The sequence below is a fragment of the Gopherus flavomarginatus genome, chromosome 11, assembly GCF_025201925.1.
Source record: "Gopherus flavomarginatus isolate rGopFla2 chromosome 11, rGopFla2.mat.asm, whole genome shotgun sequence".
Taxonomy (NCBI): Eukaryota; Metazoa; Chordata; order Testudines; family Testudinidae; genus Gopherus; species Gopherus flavomarginatus.
Window position 1 is genome coordinate 12,149,940 of NC_066627.1, and position 20,817 is coordinate 12,170,756.

At 44.7% G+C, this 20,817-nt stretch overlaps 1 pseudogene; it reads right to left on the reverse strand.

The window, feature by feature from the left end:
• Positions 1-1,553: 1,553 nt before the first annotated feature.
• LOC127031272 (olfactory receptor 734-like) lies at positions 1,554-2,442 on the reverse strand (annotated as a pseudogene).
• Positions 2,443-20,817: the final 18,375 nt, after the last annotated feature.

The following is a 20,817-nucleotide window of genomic DNA, read 5'->3' on the forward strand; positions in this document are numbered from 1 at the left end:
AGAAGTCACTTACTAGAGGATAGGCCCAACACGGAAAATAACAGAATACCACTGGCCAGCACGTACAGCTCCCAGCTAAAACCTCTCCAGGGCATCATCAATGATCTATAACCTATCCTGGAAAACAATCTCCCACTCTCACGGGCCTTGGGAGGTAGGCCAGTCCTCCCTTACAGACAGCCCCTCAACCTGAAGCAAATACTATATAGTACACCACGCCACAGAAACACTAAACCAGGAACCAATCCTGTAACAAACCCCGTTGCTTTCGCTGTCCCCATATCTACTCTAGGACCATCATAGGACCCAACCACACCAGCCACACCATCAGGGGCTCATTCATCTGCATATCTACTAACGTGATGTATGCCATCATGTGCCAGCAATGCCCCTCTGCCATGTACATTGGCCGAACTGGACAGTCTCTATGTAAAAGGATAAATGGACACAAATCAGACATCAGGAATGGTAACATACAAAAGCCAGTAGGAGAACACTTCAATCTCCCTGGACATTCATTAACAGATTTTAAAATAGCCGTTCTTCAAAAAAATAACTTCAAAAACAGATTTCAAGGAGAGACTGCTGAGCTACAATTCTTTTGCAAACTTAATACCATCAATTGGGGCTTGAATAGGCACTGGGTGTGGCTGGCTCACTACAAAAGCAATTTTCCCTCTCTTGGTATTGACACCTCCTCATCAATTATTGGGAGTGCAAAACATCCAGCCTGTCTAAATTGGCCTTCAGCATTGTTTCTCCACTTTTAAGGTAACTCCCTTCTCTTCATGTGCCGATATATATTTATGCGTATATCTGTAATTTTCACTCCGTGGATCTGAAGAAGTGAATTTTTTTACCCATGAAAGCTTATGCTCAAATAAATCTGTTAGTCTTTAAGGTGCCACTGGACTCCTCATTGTTTTTGTGAAATATAAATAAAGACATTAATTAACACTGCAGTCTTTAAGTGGCATGAATTTAGAACTAGACAATTGACCCATGACCAAAATTCCTTCCACGTTTTAATACAACTAATACAAGCGATGATAATCTCCTGAGTATTAATTATTATTAACCAGGACTGGTATCATATTCAGATATAAAATAGAATGAGCTAATTTCTTCTCTCAGTTATAGCAGTGTAAACTCTGGAGTTACTCCATAGATATTCCACAGATCCTCTATTGATATTACACATTCATGGTATACTTACTCCATAGAAGGTATGGTGTAAACCCATACACTCCATAGAGTGGCTGCATTTAACCATAGGCTCCTTTCACAGCTACTGTAGACTTGCTCATGCAAATTACTACATAGATGCTACAGATTTATTAATTACTCAACAGATTGTACAGGGATTTTGATATATATTACAGACATATTCCATAGATACTACAGATTTACTATAAAGTTATTTAACAGATTCAAGTTGCTCAATAGATACTACAGCATAATTATAGAGTTTCTCCAGTGTATCTAAAAGCAAAATGGAGTCCTGCACATAGAAAAGCATTCACAGTCTGACACTACTTTATTCTGGCCTCCATTTACTTCCCACCCCAATGGCTGTATCTGATCATCAGTCTCTTCATGGAGCTGATGAGCTCCTTGTTCCTGAGCGTGTAGATCATGGAGTTCAGTAGTGGGAAGACCACAGTGTGGAACAGGGACACCACCTTGTCCAGGGGGAAGCTGCAGAAGGGGCGGGCATAGATGTAGAGGGCTGGGACAAACATGATGAAGACCACAATGATGTGGGTGACACAGGTGGAGGCTCCTTTGTTCTTTCCGCAGAGGGACTGAATCCTGAGCTTGACCATCAGGACAGTGTAGGAGATGAGAAGGAGGACAAAGCACACTAAGGTGACCAGGCCGCTGTTGGAGAACATCAGCATCTCCACCACGTAGGTGTCGGTGCAGGCCAGCTTGATCAGAAGGGCAACCTGATGGTCAGAGGCACCTGGACTATGGAGTGCATGAAGCCTCCCACCCAGGTAGCCCCCGCTAGGGCACAGCAGATCCCCCTGCTCACAATACTGGCATAATGCAAAGGTTTACAGATGGTCACATAACGATCATAGGCCATAATAATCAGCAGAAAGATCTCAGCTGCCCCCAGGAAGTGGATGAAAAAGATCTGGACCATCAGTCCCTGTAGAAGGTGGTCTTGCGATGGGAGAAGAAATCAGCCAGCATCTTTGGTGTAGTAACAGAGCAGTAGCAAATGTCCAGGAAGGCCAGGTTGGCCAGCAGGAAGTACATGGGGGAGCCCTGGCAGAGGTCACTCCGGATGGTGAGGATGATGAGGACATTGCCTGGGAGGATGACTATGTAGAAGAGCAGGAAAAGGAAGAAGAGGAAGAGCTTGAGCTTGTGGGCGTCATATAGCCCCAGCAGCATGAATTCCGTCACCCATGTGAGGTTCCCATGCTCCATCCCATCAGTGTGGATCCCTGTAGCACACACAGAGAGAGGAGGAGATTATAGTGGCCACCATGAACGAGCACTTCCACATACAATAGCACAGTGCATCGAGCGGAGACATGTTGGCCAGGCACGGAGGAGCCTCATTATGAGGATGGGAGGAGAATGGAGCCTCCACTGAGGTAACTTACACACTGAGGGCTAGACTCTGCTTGCAGGTGCATGGCTGCAGGTTCTACTGACTTCCTCAGATGCAGATCTGCAATATAGATGGCCGCACTTTGCTGAATAGAGTGCTGCCAATTCACATCAGCGGTGAATCTGACTCATTGACTCCAATGATGCTACTGTCAATTGGTGCCAGCTGGGGACCTGGTATTGAGCATATAAATAGACTTATGGAGTTGGTGGTAGAACATCTATACTCATGGTAGCATTCAGATTTTCACTTAAAACATGGTATTTTGCACTGTGTGAAGAATATAGTGTAATCTCCCCAAATTCACAGCATGTAATTGATGAATAAAGACAGAATTTCAGATTCTCTCATTTTCTAGTCCAGATTGTAAATCAAGTGATTACAAATTGGCCCCTTCTAAAATTTGAAATGTAAAAGGTGTGTGGATTGGGGTGGGGCACCCCCCAGCAAATTTTTTACTGATTTTTGGGATTAGCAAAATCATTCACCTTTGGTGACTTCATCGTAGGCAACTTCTGAAGTTTCATAATCTGTCACTTTTAAGACTGGTTGAAAATTAGCCATCAAATCTCTCTCTCTCTTTCTAGAGATAATTTGGCTTTTGATTATTTTTTTTAATGTGGGAAGGGTTTTCTTTCCAATATATATATTTTTTAAATTAAGCTAGAAAACTGGAAATCAAAAATATTTCGAGCTTCTGATATTTTTGTCTGTGGTTCTTTCTAGCAGTTTTTGGCCATTTTTTGGTTGGTTAGTGGCTCATTGTGTTTGATTTTTTTTTAAAGTTTTAATTGGCCAAAAAGAAAAAAAATATTTTGTTTCTTGACAAAAACCTCAAGTTTTCACCCCCGCCAAAAAACAAAACAAACAAACAACAAACAAACAAAAAGAACAGAAAAATGTCTGACCAGCTCTAGTCATTTAAATATATATATTCGCAATTATGCAGAATAACATTCTGTACTAAAAGAAAGTTCTTTATATTTTAAAGCCAAGCACTTAAAATTTCAGAAATGCCAGAATGTAGGTTGCCCATGTAACCACATTTCTTACTCATTTATTGATTCATAGATTCGAAGTCCAAAAGGGACCATTCTGATCATCTAGTCTGACCTCCTGTGTAACACAGGCTAGAGAATAGCTTCAAAATAGTCCCTGTTTGAGCTAGAACATATCTTTCAGAAACCCTAAAAAACAAAAACAAAAAAAAATCTAATCTTGATTTTAAAATGTTCAGAGACGGCGAATCCACCATGACCCTTGGTAAATTGTTCCAATGGTTAATTGCCCTAATTGTTAAAAAACCCTGCACCTTATTTCCAGTCTGAATTTGTGTAGTTTCAACTTCCAGCCATTGGACTGTGTTATCGTCGCTTTGTCCGTGCGATTGAAGGGCCAATTGTGAAATATTTGTTCCCAGTGCAGGTACTTACAGACTGAGATCAAGTTTTCCATTGCCCTTCTCTTTACTAAACTAAACAGACTGAGCTCCTTAAGTCTATCACTATAAGGCCTGTTTTCTAACCCTTTAATCATTCTCATGGCTCTTCCTTCAATCCTCTTTAACATACCAACATCCACCTTGAATGTGGACACTGGAATTGGAGACAAGCAGCAGTAGCACCCTTGCCAAACACACAGATGATATAACCTCTCCACTCCGGCTCTAGGTCCCCCTGTTTACGCATTTCAGGATAGCAATAGCTCTTTTTTCCCCCACAGTGTCGCACTGGGAGCTCATGTTCAGCTGATTATCTGCCATGACCCCCCCATTTTTTTTAAGTCACTGCTTCCCAGGGTAGAAGCCCCCTTCCTGTGAGTATGGCGTACATTCTTTGTTCCTAGACGTGGGTGTTTACATTTAGCTGTATTAAAATGTGTATTGTTTGCTTTTGCCCAGTTTACCAAGCAATCCAGGGCCAAAACGTAGGGCCAAAAACTGATCCCTCTGGGACCCATAGGCGTAGTTTGACTTCCAATGGGACCATGCAAGGGGTGGGGGATTCCATGTATGCCTAAGGCCTGCAGTTGGGGAGGGCAATGCTCCCCCTCGCCTTCTCCAAACTACACTCATGGTGTAGAATCACACCCGCTCAATAATGATTCCCTGTTTGCATACAGTTTGGGTATAGCTACACTGCAATTGGGATATCTGATTGCAATTTACACATACCTTTTGAGACCTAGATAGTTTTAAATAATTTAATTTGTCATGTTAATTTTGCATTTTTCTAATTTCTTAATAAAAATATGGTATGATTCCTTCTGTCCTGTCTTCTCTGCATTAGAAAGGCAAGGTGGGTGAGCTGATAACTTTTATTGGACTAACTTCTGTTGCTCAAAGAGACAAGCTTTCAAGCTACACAGAGCTCCTCTTCAGGTCCTTGGACTAGTACAATTGTGGACTATAACAATACTGCAAACAATTCTTAGGCATTGATATTATGATACAGTGTAATTACATCATCATAAACTATATTTTCCTGCTTTATTCAGTGCACAGGATGGAGAGGAATATAAATCCTTCTGCTCAGAGCTCTTGTTCCCAGTGTTTAAAATCAATGAAATTCTTCTCTCTCAGCTGTTCAGCCAGGCCCTAGTGCTGCCTGGTGATTGTCTAGGACATAGAAGAAAAACCCAGATGTAGAGGTGCTCAGAAAATGGGGATTTCCATTGATAGAAAATTCCAAAATGTTGACAATAGCTTCCATCATGAATTGGGATGAAAAGTGAAAAGGAAAAACTCAGAAAGGTTTCAATTCAGAAATCTCAAAACAAAACATTTCCCATCACAATATAACATTGAAATGTTGAAGCAATAGTGCAGATTTGTTGAAGTATTTGCGTGTGTGTTTGAGAGAGTATCATTGGAAACCAAGAGATTTCAGAATCAATTGCTGGCTGAAAATGTGGATTCAAAATGAAACATGCCATTTCAAAGTATCATTTGGTACATTTGTTGTTTCAATTTTCATGACAGAAAATCAAAAAATTGAAATCAGCAACGTTAATAATTTCTAGAAAGAACGAAAGAAAAGAAAGAAAGAAAGAAAGAGGGAAGGAAAAGGAAAAGAAGATTTAAGGAGGAAAGAAAGCACCTAACTGCAGACAGAAGGAAGGAGAGTACATGAGCTTGGGTTTTCCTCCCTGTAAAGCAGCTTCTGTCTCCATTGCTCTGACAGGTTGGCCAAGGGGGGCAGAGAGCAACTTACCTGGAGGTCCCTAGATGTGAAAATTGCCCTGAAATAGCTGGAAATTGCCTTGTATGATGGGGCTATGGTACATCTCCATCCAATACCCAGCTGCTCTCACGACACTGAAAGCGCCACCTCAGTTGTCAGCCTGAGCTGAGAAGTCAATGCATTCCCTTTCCTGCCTTCGCAGGCAGGGCTAAGCTGATGTTAATGTGAATGCAGCTATGCCATGAAACTAGGGCATCTGCCTCCTGGCACTCAGTTCACCCCAACACATGGCATCTAGCCCAGCCAGGACTCTGGCCCTGTTACCCACCTTCAGAGGAGCAGGGAGGTTGTCTAAGCAAGGGCCCATCTCTGCCTCACGCCACTTCCCAGTGAGGTGATGGGAACGCTGTCCATGTGATTGTGGGAGCCAGGGGAAGAGACATCTAGCTCAGAGCCAAGAGCCTTGTTATTGGTATTGCAGATCCAGCCCCTAAGGGGTGTGGCAGCAACAGGGGGAGGTGCCAGACAGTCGCTTGGCAGGAGAGAAGGGGCAGTGATGGACAGGCTGAGGGTTACTGTAGGACAATATTTCTCACAGCAGGTGTGATGCCAGTCACAGTGCTTCAGTGCATGAATCCAGAGATCCAAAGACCTCTAAAAAGGGGGGGAAAGGTGAGTCTGACTGTGACAGTGTGGCCTATAAGGCTTTATTGGGGAGTGCTTATAAATGTATGTATGATATAACTGACATAGGGTTTTGCTACATATTCCACGTAATATAGCTATGTAAAGGTTCTGATCTACTGGTTCTGTTCATCCTAGTTGTATGCAGGCACCATTTGTGTTTTCAAAGTTATGAACATTGGCTGTATAATTGCTTGATTTCTAAGTGGTCTTAGTTAGAACATTTGGTCACTTCTTGGGAAAGGAATGTGCAAGTTAAGTGCTCAGTCAGGAAGCACTTAAAAGACAAAAGAGCTTGGAAGACTACAATCCACATAAGAAGTCTGCCTGTGAGTAATGGCTGCTACCTGCAAGTCCTGAGTCATGCATGGGCATGTGACTTGTGACCTGCCCATGTGATTCTGAATTTTCATTTTGTGACTGGATTCTACACAGGGGGAGGGAGGGGTGTCTACCCAGAAGAGAAAGTCTATTTAAACTCTTGGGAAACCCCTCCATTTTGTCTTCAGCTGGCGAAAGAGAGAGAGTCTCTCTTCTCCCCCACACCGATACTAAAAGAAACTGGAAGGAAGGACAGAGACTGCAAGGGGTGTAAGTGATGGCTGGACCCAGGCTAAAAGATTAGTCTGTAAACAGGAGCATTCTGGAACTGGTGAGATTATCTGTATTTAGTTTGATGAGACAGATTTGCGCATTTTATTTTATTTTGCTTGGTGACTTACTTTGTTCTGTCTGTTACTACTTGGATCCACTTAAATCCTAACTTTCTGTATTTAATAAAATCATTTTTTACTTATTACTCAGTATGTGTTAATACCTGGGGGAAGCAAACAACTGTTCATATCTCTCTGTCAACGGTATTGAGGGCAAACAATTTATGAGTTCACCCTGCATGACCTTTATACAGGGTAAAACAGATTTAGACCCCATTGGGAGTTGGGCATCTGAGTGTTAAAGACAGGAACACTGTTACCTGCTTTCAGGTAAACCTGCAGCTTTGGGGCAAGTAATTCAGACCCTGGGTCTGTGTTGGAGCAGGTGGGTGTGTCTGGCTCAGCAAAATAGGGTGCTGAATTCCCAGGCTGGCAGAAGGACAGCAGGAGAAGTAGTAGTCTTGGCACACCAGGTGGCAGATCCTCAGGGGGTTTTATGATCCAGCTCATCACACTGACCACCCCCCATTTTATAGATGGGGAAACTGAGGAACAGAGAGCAATGGAAGTGATTTGCTCATGGTCACTGTAGATGTGCAGACTCACCCCTGTGGCGCCTCCTGCTGGTCTCTCAGGGAATTAGCTCATTGCAGCTCTAGAGTACCTTCTGCAGGCAGTGATCCACCTGTCTTCTGGCCCCTGTGTCCCTCCCTGGACCCGATGCCCTTTTACGTGGGGTGCTGCCCCCTGGCAATGACCCCTCAGTCTTAGGGTCTGGACTCCCCAGGGAACCCCCACACTCTATCCCCACCTTGCCTCAGTATATGGCTACCGCCAGTCACTGTGTAGCCCCATGCCCTGAAGCAGACTGCAGTATCAGCCTACTCATCACTGGCAAGGTTGGGTTTGGACCTGCTGCCTTGGCCTACTCCTGGGCTGCCCTCTGCAACCCCTAGTACCCCTTAGCCTTCTGCTAGGCTGCAGCCTGGGGCTTTCCAGGCAGGAGCTCCCCAGCTCCTCAGCCTGTCCCCATCCCTTCTTCACTCACGTACCCTGTGTCTAGCTCCCTGCAGCCAGGCCCTTCTCCCTCTACAGGCAGAGGGAGACTGTTTGGGCTTCTGGCTCATAGCTTCTTATAGCAGCCAGTTGGGCCTGATTGGGGCATGGCCACAGTGAGCCTACTTTCCCTAATCAGCCCAGGCTTCTTGCCCCAGCCACAGCCGCCTTCCTCCTGGGCTGTTTTAAGCCCTTCAGGGCAGGAGCAGGAGACCACGCTGCTACAGTCACACAGAAATTCAAATGCAACAATGAATAGAGCCTGGAAGTCCTGACTCCCAGTGCACCTCAGAGTAACCACTCCCCCTGTGAGAGATGGGAACAGAACCCAGTCCTCCACTCTAACCACTAGGCTATTATCCACCCCAGAACTAGGATAGAGCCAAGGAATTCTGCTTCTCATCATCCCTGTGCTTGCCCTGTACATCCCAATCCCCTCCCCAGAGATGGGTATATAGCTCCCAGTCCACAGTGCTCTTTCCATCTGGACCCTCTAGTTAGGAAATTAAAAGAAATGAGAGTTTTTGAGTTATATAAATAAATAGAGAATAAGGAAGGTTGAGTTTGGGCTGCTATGCAGTGCGGATGGAAGGAGATTAAAGATATTCTAGGTATGTCCAACAAATTAAATGAATACTTTGCCTCGGGATACTCAGTAAGGCTCATAACATGGTAACTGTTCATGAAGGCGGTACAGCTGATAGAAACCAGTGTCCAGAAATGTAAATGATACATCTGAGGGGGAAGAAAAACAGAATATTAGAATGTCAGGGTTGGAAGGAACCTCAGGAGGTCATCTAGTCCAACCCCCTGCTCAAAGCTGGACCAATCCCCAACTAAATCATCCCAGCCAGGGCTTTGTCTAGCCTGACCTTAAAGACCTCTAAGGATGGAGATTCCACCATCTCCCTAGGGAACCCATTCCTCTGCTTCACCACCCTCCTAATGAAAAAGTTTCTCTTAATATCCAACCTAAACCTCCCCCACTGGAACCTGAGACCATCACTCCTTGTTCTGTCATCTGCTACCACTGAGAACAGTCTAGATCCAGCCTCTTTGGAAACCCCTTTCAGGTAGTTGAAAGCACTTATTAAATCCCCTCTCCTTCTCTTCTGCAGACTACATAATCCCAGTTTCCTCAGCCTTTCCTCATAAATCATGTGATCCAGACCCCTAATCATTTTTGTTGCCCTTTGCTGGACTCTTTCCAATTTTTCCACTTCCTTCTTGTAATGTGGGGCCCAGAACTGGACACAGTACTCCATATTAGGCCTCACCATTGTTGAATAGAGGGGAATAATCACATCCCTTGATCTGCTGGCAATGCCCCTACTTATACAGCCCAAAATGGCATTAGCCTTCTTGGCAACAACGGCACAATGTTGACTCATATCCAGCTTCTCATCCACTGTAAACCCTAGGTCCTTTTCTGCAGAACTGCTGCCTAGCCATTCGGTCCCTAGTCTGTAGCAGTACATGGGATTCTTCTGTTCTAAGTGCAGGACTCAGCACTTGTCCTTGCTGAACCTCATCAGATTTCTTTTGGCCCAATCCTCTAATTTGTCTTACATAAAGAGCTTAATGCATGGAAATTGGACAGAATGGATCATTTCCATCCCACAATACTAAAAGAACTGGCATATCAGATTGCTAGTCTGGTAGCTAGTGATTTTTAATAAATCTGTTTCATGGTATCTGGTATGGGTCACAGCTGAGAGGGCTAATCTCATGTCAGACAATCAAAAAACTGGAGAGAGACCCCTACACTGGTTAGGGTTACCATATTTGAACATCCAAAAAAAGAGAACACTCCACAGGGGGTGTCAGCCCCGCCCACAATCTACCCCCACTCTTCCCATGCTCCACCCCCACTCTGCTTCCTCTCCACTCAGCCCCACCACCGCACTCCTCCTCACCTCCTGGCCCACCACTGGCTTGCTGCATCCTTCCTCAGTCCCCCCCCCCCCCGACTGCTCACCTCCTCCCACCTGCCACTTACCTTCTCAATCCCCTGCCAGAAACCCCCATGCCTACCCTGAGAATCTTCACCAGCTGCTGGCTTGCTGCTTCTTGCCTCCACATCCCTGCCCACCCGCCACTGGCTTACTCACCTCTTCAACCCCCACTGCCCCCCGCTGGCCTTTTCATCTGCCTCCACTCACCCCTCACCTACTCAATCCCCGCTGCTCACCGCTCACCTCTTCACCCTGCCCCACTTGCCTATTCACCCGTCCTGCTGCTGGTGCCTCTGGCGCCTAGGCTCAGAGGCAGCCAAAAGGTCTCTACCTGCTGCACTTGCCACAAGCGTGAGCTCTGTGGCTCCCATTGGCTGGGAAAAGCACCAATGGGAGTTGCCAGAGCCGTGGAGCAGGGCTTTCAGGGGCTGGCATCGTGCAGAGACCTCTGCCCCCCATGACCTGACCCTAAGAGCCAGAGGGCCCTGCCCAGGGGCAAGGTGGTGAATCCCAGCTGTGCTTACCTGGGGCAGCTCCCGGGAAGCATCCAGCAGGTCCCTCTGGCTCCTAGGGTAGAGTCAGTTCAGGTCAGGGGGCATGGAGAGCTCTCTGCCCACTGCCAGCACCTGCAAGTCCTGCCTCCGCAGCTCAGATTGGGCAAGTGGGAGCCAGTGCAGCACACAGAGACCCCCTTGTAGACATGTGGACTCATTCCCATGGCGCCTCCTGCTGGTTGTTTCAGGGAATTAGCTCAATTCCAGCTACAGAGCACCCTCTGCAGGCCAGTGATCCACCTGTCCTCTGCTGGCCCCAGACCCCTCCCTGGACTTCAGTGACTCTTTAACTGGGTCTCCCCCCTCCCAAGGGAACCCCACCCCACTATCCCCACTTTGCCTCAGTATTGGCTACTGCCCAGTCATTGTCTAGCCCCCAAGCCCTGGGGCAGACTGCAGTATCAGCCACTCATCATAGGCAAAGGGGTTTTGGCCTGGCTGCCTTTACCCACTCTCTGACTGCCCCTCTGCAAGCCCAGTACCTTGCAGGCCTAGAATTAGGCCCTGCAGCCTGGGGAAGTTGCTAGCCTAGGCCTTCTCAGCTCCTAAGGCTTTTCCCCAGCCCTACCTTCCTTTAGATCTCCTGGGTGAGTCCCCAAGCAGCCAGACCTGTCTCTCTCTCTCCCTGTCAGAGAGACTCCTCTGTTCTTGGCTTCCCTGGCCTTCTTATTAGGTCCTGTGGCTCAGTTTGGGGCGTGGCCCCAGCTGCAGCCACTTCCCCAATCAGCCCAGCTTAAAGGCTGCTTTCTCCAGCCCCAGCCCCTTATCCAAGGCTGTTTTAACCCCTTCAGGGCTGGATCAGAGATCCACTCTGCTACACCCCTCCACATACTGCAGGCTCCTGCTGGAGAGTGAGTGCTGGGAGCTGCCCCAGGAAATGCTACCAACCCCGGGACTTTGGACTTAAGGTTACCATATATTTGCATTTTCCTGGATGTTTTTAGATATTTAAAAATTTCTCCCAGATGGTGATTTAAGAACTAAAAACTGGACATATCAGGGAAAATATGGACATATGGTAACCCTAACACTGCTGGTATAGTCTATAATTAGATGTAATCAAATGAGCAATAAATGTGTGCTCCTGGATCACTATACCAGCTTAAAATGGAGCCACAGACAGTCCTGGCCCACAGGCTATCTGTGGCCTGAGTACTTCCCCACTGCAGCCCCAGGAAACTTTAAAAAGTTCTTTCATCTGGCCCTCATGGCTGCCAGCTGAGGGTGCGGGGGCAGGAGGAGAGTGGGCAGGAGAGATTCACATGCCCCTCCCCTCAACGTTGCTCCATCCTGCTGATCCTGGGACCCCCCAGGGGTTACACTCAGCAATGTCTCATTCACTTCAGGCAGCTCTGCTCCTTGCAAGAGGTTCCCTAACCCTGCTGTTGCCAGCAGAGCCACAGAGGAGAGTCCCATGCAGCCACACTGCTGACTGTCAGCTACAGGTGCAGCCTCCCGCAGCTCCCATTGGCTGGGGGAGAGGGACAGAGATACCGTCACTAGTTGCTGAGCAGAGTGAGTTGGGATGGCATGAGGCCAAGAGAGTGAGGGGAAAAGGTGGGAAATGGGCTGAGAGGTGGTGACATTATTGGCCCTCTTGTAGGATTTGAGGGCTGGCACTGTCCCTAAAGTAAATTGAGTTTGAGACCCCTGCCTTCTACACTCCAGCCTATATTACCACCCAGACAAGCCAGATGTCTGTGATGAAAGGTTATTAAAACCAAAAATTGCCTTACATTAGGATACTTCCAGCCCCAAAGGGTCAGTCACTGGCCAGTTAGTCAGATGGATTTATTTAGCCAGACTTTTTAAAAAATATAGACAGATTGTGACACTATCTAAACAGTTTGCCAACTCTGTAATGCAGACAGACCAACAGGGCAATTCACGTGCATAAGAATATCAAAGAGATAGTAAGTGGACTAGTAAACATAGCCCCACTCACTTGTCTTGATAGAAATCAAAGGAGATGTTATTTGTATTGTTTTTATCTGCCTGTATCCTGGATTTAATTAGTCTTAGATCAAAGATGTGTTAAAATAAAAATCTACTTGATGAACACAGTGCAGGAAACACATCAATGTTACCTCTAATATTGTCACTTATCTGTGCCTATTGTAATGAATGGCTGACAATTACGTTAAGTAAATCACTGAACCTAAATTACTGCTTCCCGCAGCTCCCATTGGCTGGCAACGGTGAACTGCAGCCACTGGGAGCTGCGGGGGGCCATGTCAGAGATGGGCAACATAAACATAATGTCTCACAGCCCTCCAGCAGATTACCCTGATGGGCTGCATGCCAAAGGTTGCCAACCCCTGGTCTAGGTGGTTTTTTTTAATGGCATCACTGCAGGCTAGTAGAGACCTAAATTCTGCCCCCATGAGAGACATGTGGAAAACCATCAGATTACTACACCTCTGCTATCATTCACCTGTAATGTATGTTACCTGCTTCATCCTCTCAATACTCTCTTTCTCTCTTTTCTTATATAATCAATCTTCAGCTAGTTTACTATAGCATTGACTACAGTGTTGTCTTTGATGAGATCTTGAATTATCAGACTGGATGGAGGTAACAAGCAGAGTTCCTCAAGGATTTGTCTTTGGACAAGCCTTATTCAATATTTTTGTTATTCACCTTGGCACAAAGAGTAGGAGTGTGCTAATGAAGCTTGCTGATGACACAGAGTTGGGAAGCATCGTCAATGCAGGGGTAGATCAGAAAGTTATACAGGATAATGTGAATGAACTTGAAGACTGGACCATAAAGGTGCTAAAGGAGCACTCAAGGATGATAAGGCCATCGTGGAGAAACTAAATGAATTCTTTGCATTGATTTTCACACCTGAGGATATGAGGGAGATGCCCAAACCAGATCCATTATTTTTAGGTGACAGATCTGAGCAACTGTCCCAGATTGAGGTATCATTAGAGGAGGTTTTGGAACAAATTGATACATTAAACAGCAATAAGTCAACAGGACCAGATGGTATTTACCCAATGAATTCAAATATGAACTTACAGAACTTCTAGCTGTAGTCTGTAACCTATCATTTAAATCAGCTTTGTACCAGATGACTGGAGGATAGCTAATGTCATGCCAATTTCCAAAAAGGGCTCCAGAGGTCATCTCTGCAATTACAAGCCTGTAAGCCTGACTTCAGTACTGGGAAACTGGTTGAAATTATAATAAAGAACAATATTGTCAGACATATAGATGAACATAATTTGTTGGGGAAGAGACAACATGGTTTTTGTAAAGGGAAATTATAGCTCACAATCGTTAGCGATCTTTGAGGGGGTCAAGAAGCATGTGGACCAAGGGGATCCAGTGAATGTAGTGTACTTAGATTTTCAGAAAGCCTTTGACACAGTCTCTCACCAAAGGCTCTTACGCAAAGTAAGCTGCCACAGGATAAGAGGGAAGGTGCTCTAATGGATTGGTAACTGGTTAAAAGATAGGAAACAAAGGGTAAAATAAATGATCAGTCCTTAGAAAGAAGAGAGGTAAATAGTAGTGTCCCCCAGGGCCCAGTCCTATTCAACATATTCATAAATGATCTGGAAAAAGGGATAAACAGTGAGGTGGCAAAATTTGCCGATGGTACAACATTACTAAAGATGGTTAAGACCCAGGCAGACTGTGAAGAGCTACAAAAGGATTTCTCAAAACTAGGTGACTGGGCAACAAAAAGGCAGATAAAATGTAATGGTGTTAAATGCAAAATAATGCACATTGGAAAACATAATCCCAACTATACATATAAACGATGGGGTCTATATTAGCTGTTACCACTCAAGAAAGAGATCTGGGGGATCATTGTGGATAGTTCTCTGAAAACATCCACTCAATGTGCAATGGCAGTCAAAAAAGGGAACAGAATGCTGGGAATAATAATAACAATAATAAAAAAGGATAGATAATAAGACAGAAAATATCATGTTGCCTCTCTATAAATTCATGGTATGCCCACATCTTGTACACTGTGTGCTGGTGTGGTTGCCCTATCTCAAGGTTCAGAAAAGAGTGACACAAATGATTAGGGATATGGAACGGCCTCAATATGAGGAGAGATTCATAAGACTGGGACTTTTCAGCTTAGAAAAGAGACAGCTAAGGGGAGATATGATTGAGGTCTATAAAATCATGACAGGTGTAGAGAAAGTAGATAAGGAAGTGTTGTTTACTACATCTCATAACACAAGAACTAGGAGGTCACCAAATGAAATTAATTGGCAGCAGGTTTAAAACAAATAAAAAGAAGTATTTCTTCCCATGACACACAGTCAACCTGTGAAACTCCTTGCCAGAGGACGTTGTGAAGACCATAACAGGGTTCAAAAAAGAACTAGATAAATTCATGGAGGATAAGTCCATCAATGGCTATGAGCCAGGATGGGCAGGAATGGTGTCCCTAGACTCTGTTTGCCAGAAACTGGGAATGAGCAACAGGGGATGAATCACTTGATAATTACCTGTTCTGTTCATTCCCTGTGAGGCACCTGGCACTGGCCACTGTTGGAAGACAGGATACTGGGCTAGATGGACCTTTGGTCTGACCCAGTAGGGCCATTCTTACGTTCTCATGTTCTTATGTGAGAGAAATATGGTGACATTCAATAGTACAAAGTGCAAGTTCGTGCACTAATGGTCTGATAATGAGAATTTCTGCAACCAGCTGGCAGCTCATCAGTTCTCAGCAGGCTCAGCTGTCAGCATTCTGGGAGGTTTGACCTCTGAACCCCTGGGCCTTCTGATCATCTTTGGGCATCACAGGGGCTTAGCTGGAGGCACATCCATTCTGCTTTGCAACTCACTTTTCACTCTGTCTGGCTCCCCATCACATGGTTCTGCCTCCTGATGGCTCTCTGTGACTGGGATCCCAGAATGCCACCCTGGAGTTACTCAATTAGGGTGAACTGCAAAGAACGGGGCAGATAATCCCCAAAGCTGGTGGATATTCCAACACTTAAATTTACCAAACCAGCACAAAACATCTTCTATAATACCTTACTGGTTACCTAGAAACCACCCAGCCTTAGGCCTCCACACAGACACGCAAGTCAAATATGCTGAGGATTACTGAAAATCTTATTCATCATATAAGAAAGTTCTACCAATCCCAAAGGATCGGACACAGAACCTCCCAGGTTAATGAATATTCCAGATCTTACCCAAATCCATGCTTACAGCCAATTCTTATTAACTAAACTACAATTTATTAAAAATAAAAAAGAGAGAGAGTATTGGCTAAAAGATCAGTATACGTACAGACATGAGTTCAATTCTTGATGTTCAGATTCATTATAGAGATGGTAAGTTTTGTAGTTGCAAAGAGTTCTTTCAGAATTAGTTCATAGGTTATAATCCAATGTTTGTATTCAGGATGATTGCGGATTAGGGCTGGAGATCTCAGTTTTATGGTTTAAACTTCCCCTTCATGAAACATCAAACAGATCTGAGATGAAATGATCAAGCCCCAAGAGTCTTTTACACAGTTTTCAGGCCTTCTTTGACAGGTTGGAGTCCTTAGGCAAATCTCCTTCCTTGCAGATTTCTAAGTGATTATGAATTATCTGCCAAACTGTAATTATTATCCCCATTTTACAGATGATGAACTGAGAAATGCTGAAGTCAAGTAACTGAACAAAGTCAGAGGAATAGCTCAGGATGTACAGGCCCCTAGCCCTTTACAATTACTAGTATAATATAATCCCTTAAATCAGGGAAATGTGAGAGTTCCAATATAAGGATTCAAAGAAGAAGTGAGGACAGATAATACAGATGAATAAGAACCACTCTAAGGACAAAGCTTGACTTGAAGAATTTGACTTAAGCCATTAACATGGGAGTGGTACATATAACATGGTGCAATGCCTGAGTGATCAAGTGGAATCAAAAGGAGAAGCTGCAAAAAGATATCTAAACAAGACAGCTCCTGGTGATACACAGAGTATTGAATATGAATGAAAACCTGGGCAGGATGTACAGCCAGCGATGTGATGTGTTTGCTATCTCTGGAAGACGCAATTGACATAGAAGAATGTAACATCAAAATGCCCGAGGAGTCAGCCAGAGAAAAGACATCACTTTGTTGCAATACCAGTCAATGGGTGAACATCCATCCCAGCCCAAGAAAGCATAAAAGAAGGGGGAAAGCAAATTGCCAAAGAAATCCTAGAAAGATTTACACAGAAACCAATGCATGGACAGCGGTGGAGACAGATCAGAACCCTTAGCAATAAAAGATTCATAGACTCATAGTTTGTAGAAGGAAGCCTCAAAAGAGAGGCAGGGATCCTCGTTATGAGTGCACAAGAGCCATCCTTAAGGCTTAATGACATTTGAAATAAAATTGACTGACAGAACTGTTCCCCAATCTGCAGAATGTCTTTCAAAAAGGAAGAGATGATGGAGCATGTGTCAAACATCTGCAGGAGCCTGGCTGGGAGAGTATATATGAACAGACACTGTGACATTGCTACCTTTCTGCACTGAAGTCTCTCTGAATTTAAATTAACCATGTGGTGTTACAACCACTGAATCAAAGATGCTCTAGAGAATGAAAAAAAGGCTATGGTAATTGTCACAGGACAAAGACTGCAGTCACAGACGCTGGGCATAGCTGTTTTAGACAAACAAGCCCATGTTAATTGATACTGCTGGAGGAGCAGACAGAAACATGGAAAAGAAATGAGAAGAGAGCAAAGTGTGAACATCTCTACCACAAAGTGCAATGATTATGAGCAAAGATTGTGCTGGCGATTACTGGAGCCCTCTGAGCGACCCTATGGATATGAATGACCAGATAAAGAATGGAAGACATCACAGTCTATGTCCTCCAGCAGACAGTGTTCTTTAGTCAAAGCTAAATCAGGGCATCTGAGCAACTAAAATGCAGGCTTTCTGTGGTGGGTTTACTGAAACTTCTAGCCAAAACCTGTGGAGTCTGTCTGTGGCCAGGATTCACTGGTGACTCATGGGGATAAATTTAGAAGGTAGCTTTCTCCTTTGTCTGCTTAAACATCTTGTGATCCCAGTGGTCCCTACTGGCCTTAGAATCTGTGAATCTATGAAAGGAAATATAATAAAACAAATTAATAATAATAAAGTTAACAATAATAATTTGCTGTGTCAGTCACTATCTGCTTGAACTAGTCCCACTTTTTGGTTACAGTACAGATCAATTGTCCGTGAGGTGTCAGTTTGTCATCAAGACTCCTCTGGAAATTGTTGAAACACTGAGCATCCTTCAGTTTGGCTATGTTGAAAGCAGGTCGCACATGCTTAGGGCGTTTGTGCTGAGAGGGAGCGATGTGAAGTTGAAGAGACATCCTGACTAATCTGTGATTTGTCCAGCACTCTGAGCCTCACATCTCTTGGACCAAAGAAAAGAACACATCAGGATTGGTTTGATGAGAACCAAGAAGAAATATGCTCGGCACTGGAAGTAATGAGAAAAGCCTTTATCGAATGGCAGAATGACCCCTCCTCAGTCTCTAAACGGGACCATTTCAAGTACCTTCAGAGCAAAACACAGAAAGACCTCAGTCAGATACAAGACAACTGGGGGGAGAGCGAAACCAAAGAAATTGACCACTATGCTGAGACTCACAACACAAAGATGTTCTTCAGTGCTATTAAGACTGTCTATGGACCTTCTAAACCAAGGACCACCGCATTGCTCTCATCAGACAACACAGCGCTGATTAAAGATACAGAAGACATCAACGAAAGATAGTGAGAACACTTTAGCAACCTTCTCAATAGACCATCAACCGTGAATAATAATGTCCTCAATGAAATTCCACAATAAACTGCTCTGACAGATCTTGACTTTCCACCCACTATAGATGAGATTAAGAAAGCTGTTAGCCAGATGAGTTCAGGAAAAGCTCCTGGAAAAGATGGGATACCAGCAGAGATATACAAAGCAGCAGGTCCAGCAGCATTAGCAGCGTTCCATAGTGTGAACATCAGCATCTGGGAGGATGGAAACATACCACAGGACCTCCACAACGCTACTATTGTCTCGCTTTTCAAGAACAAAAGCAGCAAATCAGAATGTGGAAACTATAGAGGCATATACCTCCTCTCCGTTGCTGGGAAGATCATCACCTGCATCATCTTGAACCGCCTAATAGCCAGTATTTCCGAGGCAAATCTACCTGAAAGTCAATGTGGTTTCCAACCTGGCCGGAGCACAGTTGACATGGTCTTTGCTGTCAGACAAATACAAGAGAAGTGCATTGAACAGAATATGTACCTGTATGCTGTCTTCATAGGTCTGACAAAAGCGTTTGATACCCTCAGCAGGGAAGCCCTTTGAACCATTCTAACATGACTTGGCTGCCCAAGAAAATTTGTCCAGATTATACTCCTTTTTCATGACAGCATGAAAGGCAAAGTATTGTCTGATGGAGCCACATCAGCCTCCTTCAACATCACCAATGGTATGAAACAAGAATGTGTTCTCGCTCCTGTCCTATTTAACCTGTTCTTTGCATGCATCCTTAACCATGCAATGAAAGATCTGGACCGAAGTATATACCTGAAATACCGGCACAATGGTTCACTTTTTGACCTCTGTCACCTGAATGCAAAGACTAAGACAGTGCAGAAACTCCTTCTTGAGGCACTCTTTGCCAACGACTGTGCCCTCATGGCTCACACTGAAAATGATCTTCAGCACATTGTCAACAAGTTTGCTGAGGCCTCACAACTCTTCGGACTAACTATCAGCCTTGGAAAGACAGAAGTTCTTCATCAACCTGCACCTGGATCAAATGCTTCTGTCCTAAGTATCTCCATTGACAGCACTAATCTTAAAGTAGTGGAGAACTTTAAATACTTGGGTAGTGTCATATCCAGTGATGGATCACTGGATAATGAGATCAATGCACGAATATCCAAAGCAAGCCAGGCACTTGGCTGTCTGCATGTCAAAGTTTTAAACCACCAAGACATCCGGTTGTCAACAAAACTGCTTGTGTACAGAGCTGTTGTTCTCTCATCTCTTTTGTACAGGTGAGAAACATGGACACTATATAGGTCTCTTGAGGACTTCGGGATTGGGCACTTTGTCTTGCCAGTGGATCTTCATGATGTTGCAGAGGCAGCGCTTGTGGAATGCATCAAGCAGACTTGAAGCATTCCACAAGCGCTGCCTCTGTAACATCATGAAGATCCACTGGCAAGACAAAGTGCCCAATCCCGAGGTCCTCAAGAGAGCCCAGATGACAAGCATCAAAATGATGATCATGAAGTCACAGCTACGCTGGACTGGTCATGTCAGCCACATGGATGCCAACAGAATCCCCCGCCAGTTTCTGTATGGTGAGCTCTCCCAGGTCGTCCGGCATATAGGTCATCCATGGAAAAGTTACAAGTACACCATCAAAGCCAATCTGCAGTACAGCATATCAAACCTAGGGGACCCTGAGGACATCTCCAGCAACAGAACACAGTGGTGTGCAACAGTTAGAAATACCTGCATCGCCTTTGAGGAAGACCGCTGCCGGTGTCTACAAGAGGCACGTGAACGACGTCACAGAGCATCAGCAGCGCACAATCCACTGACCGCGAACTTCCCATGCACCATCTGCAGCAAAATGTGCACCTCTAGAATTGGCTTGTATAGTCATCAGAGGGCACACCACGAGACCAACAGTAGATGATCTGCACAGATTTATCATCATCGAATCGTTGGACTACCAAGAATAATAATAACTAACGTTCCCATGCTGTAATACTGAGGGGTAACAACAATACAAATCTGAATGATAGATGCCCCTGAAAGCTGTGGCTCACTGCACTAGGTAACACACAAAGAGCAAGATGGGCCAAGGGTGGGAAAGGAAACAGAGACCCTGAGTTGAAGGTTGTTGTATAAGAGGAGTGAGTAGAACCCAGGAATCCTAACACAGACACTTAGAAACTCCCAGCTCTATATGCTTTTGGTCTGAGCTTTCTCTGACTTTTGAATATGAGCATCTTATAAAAGATTTACATTGTATTTATTTTTGTCACGTAGTATATGTGGGAGTGTACACAGAGATGGACCCACTGAGTGTCAAAAGATTATGAGAGTAGACATACAGA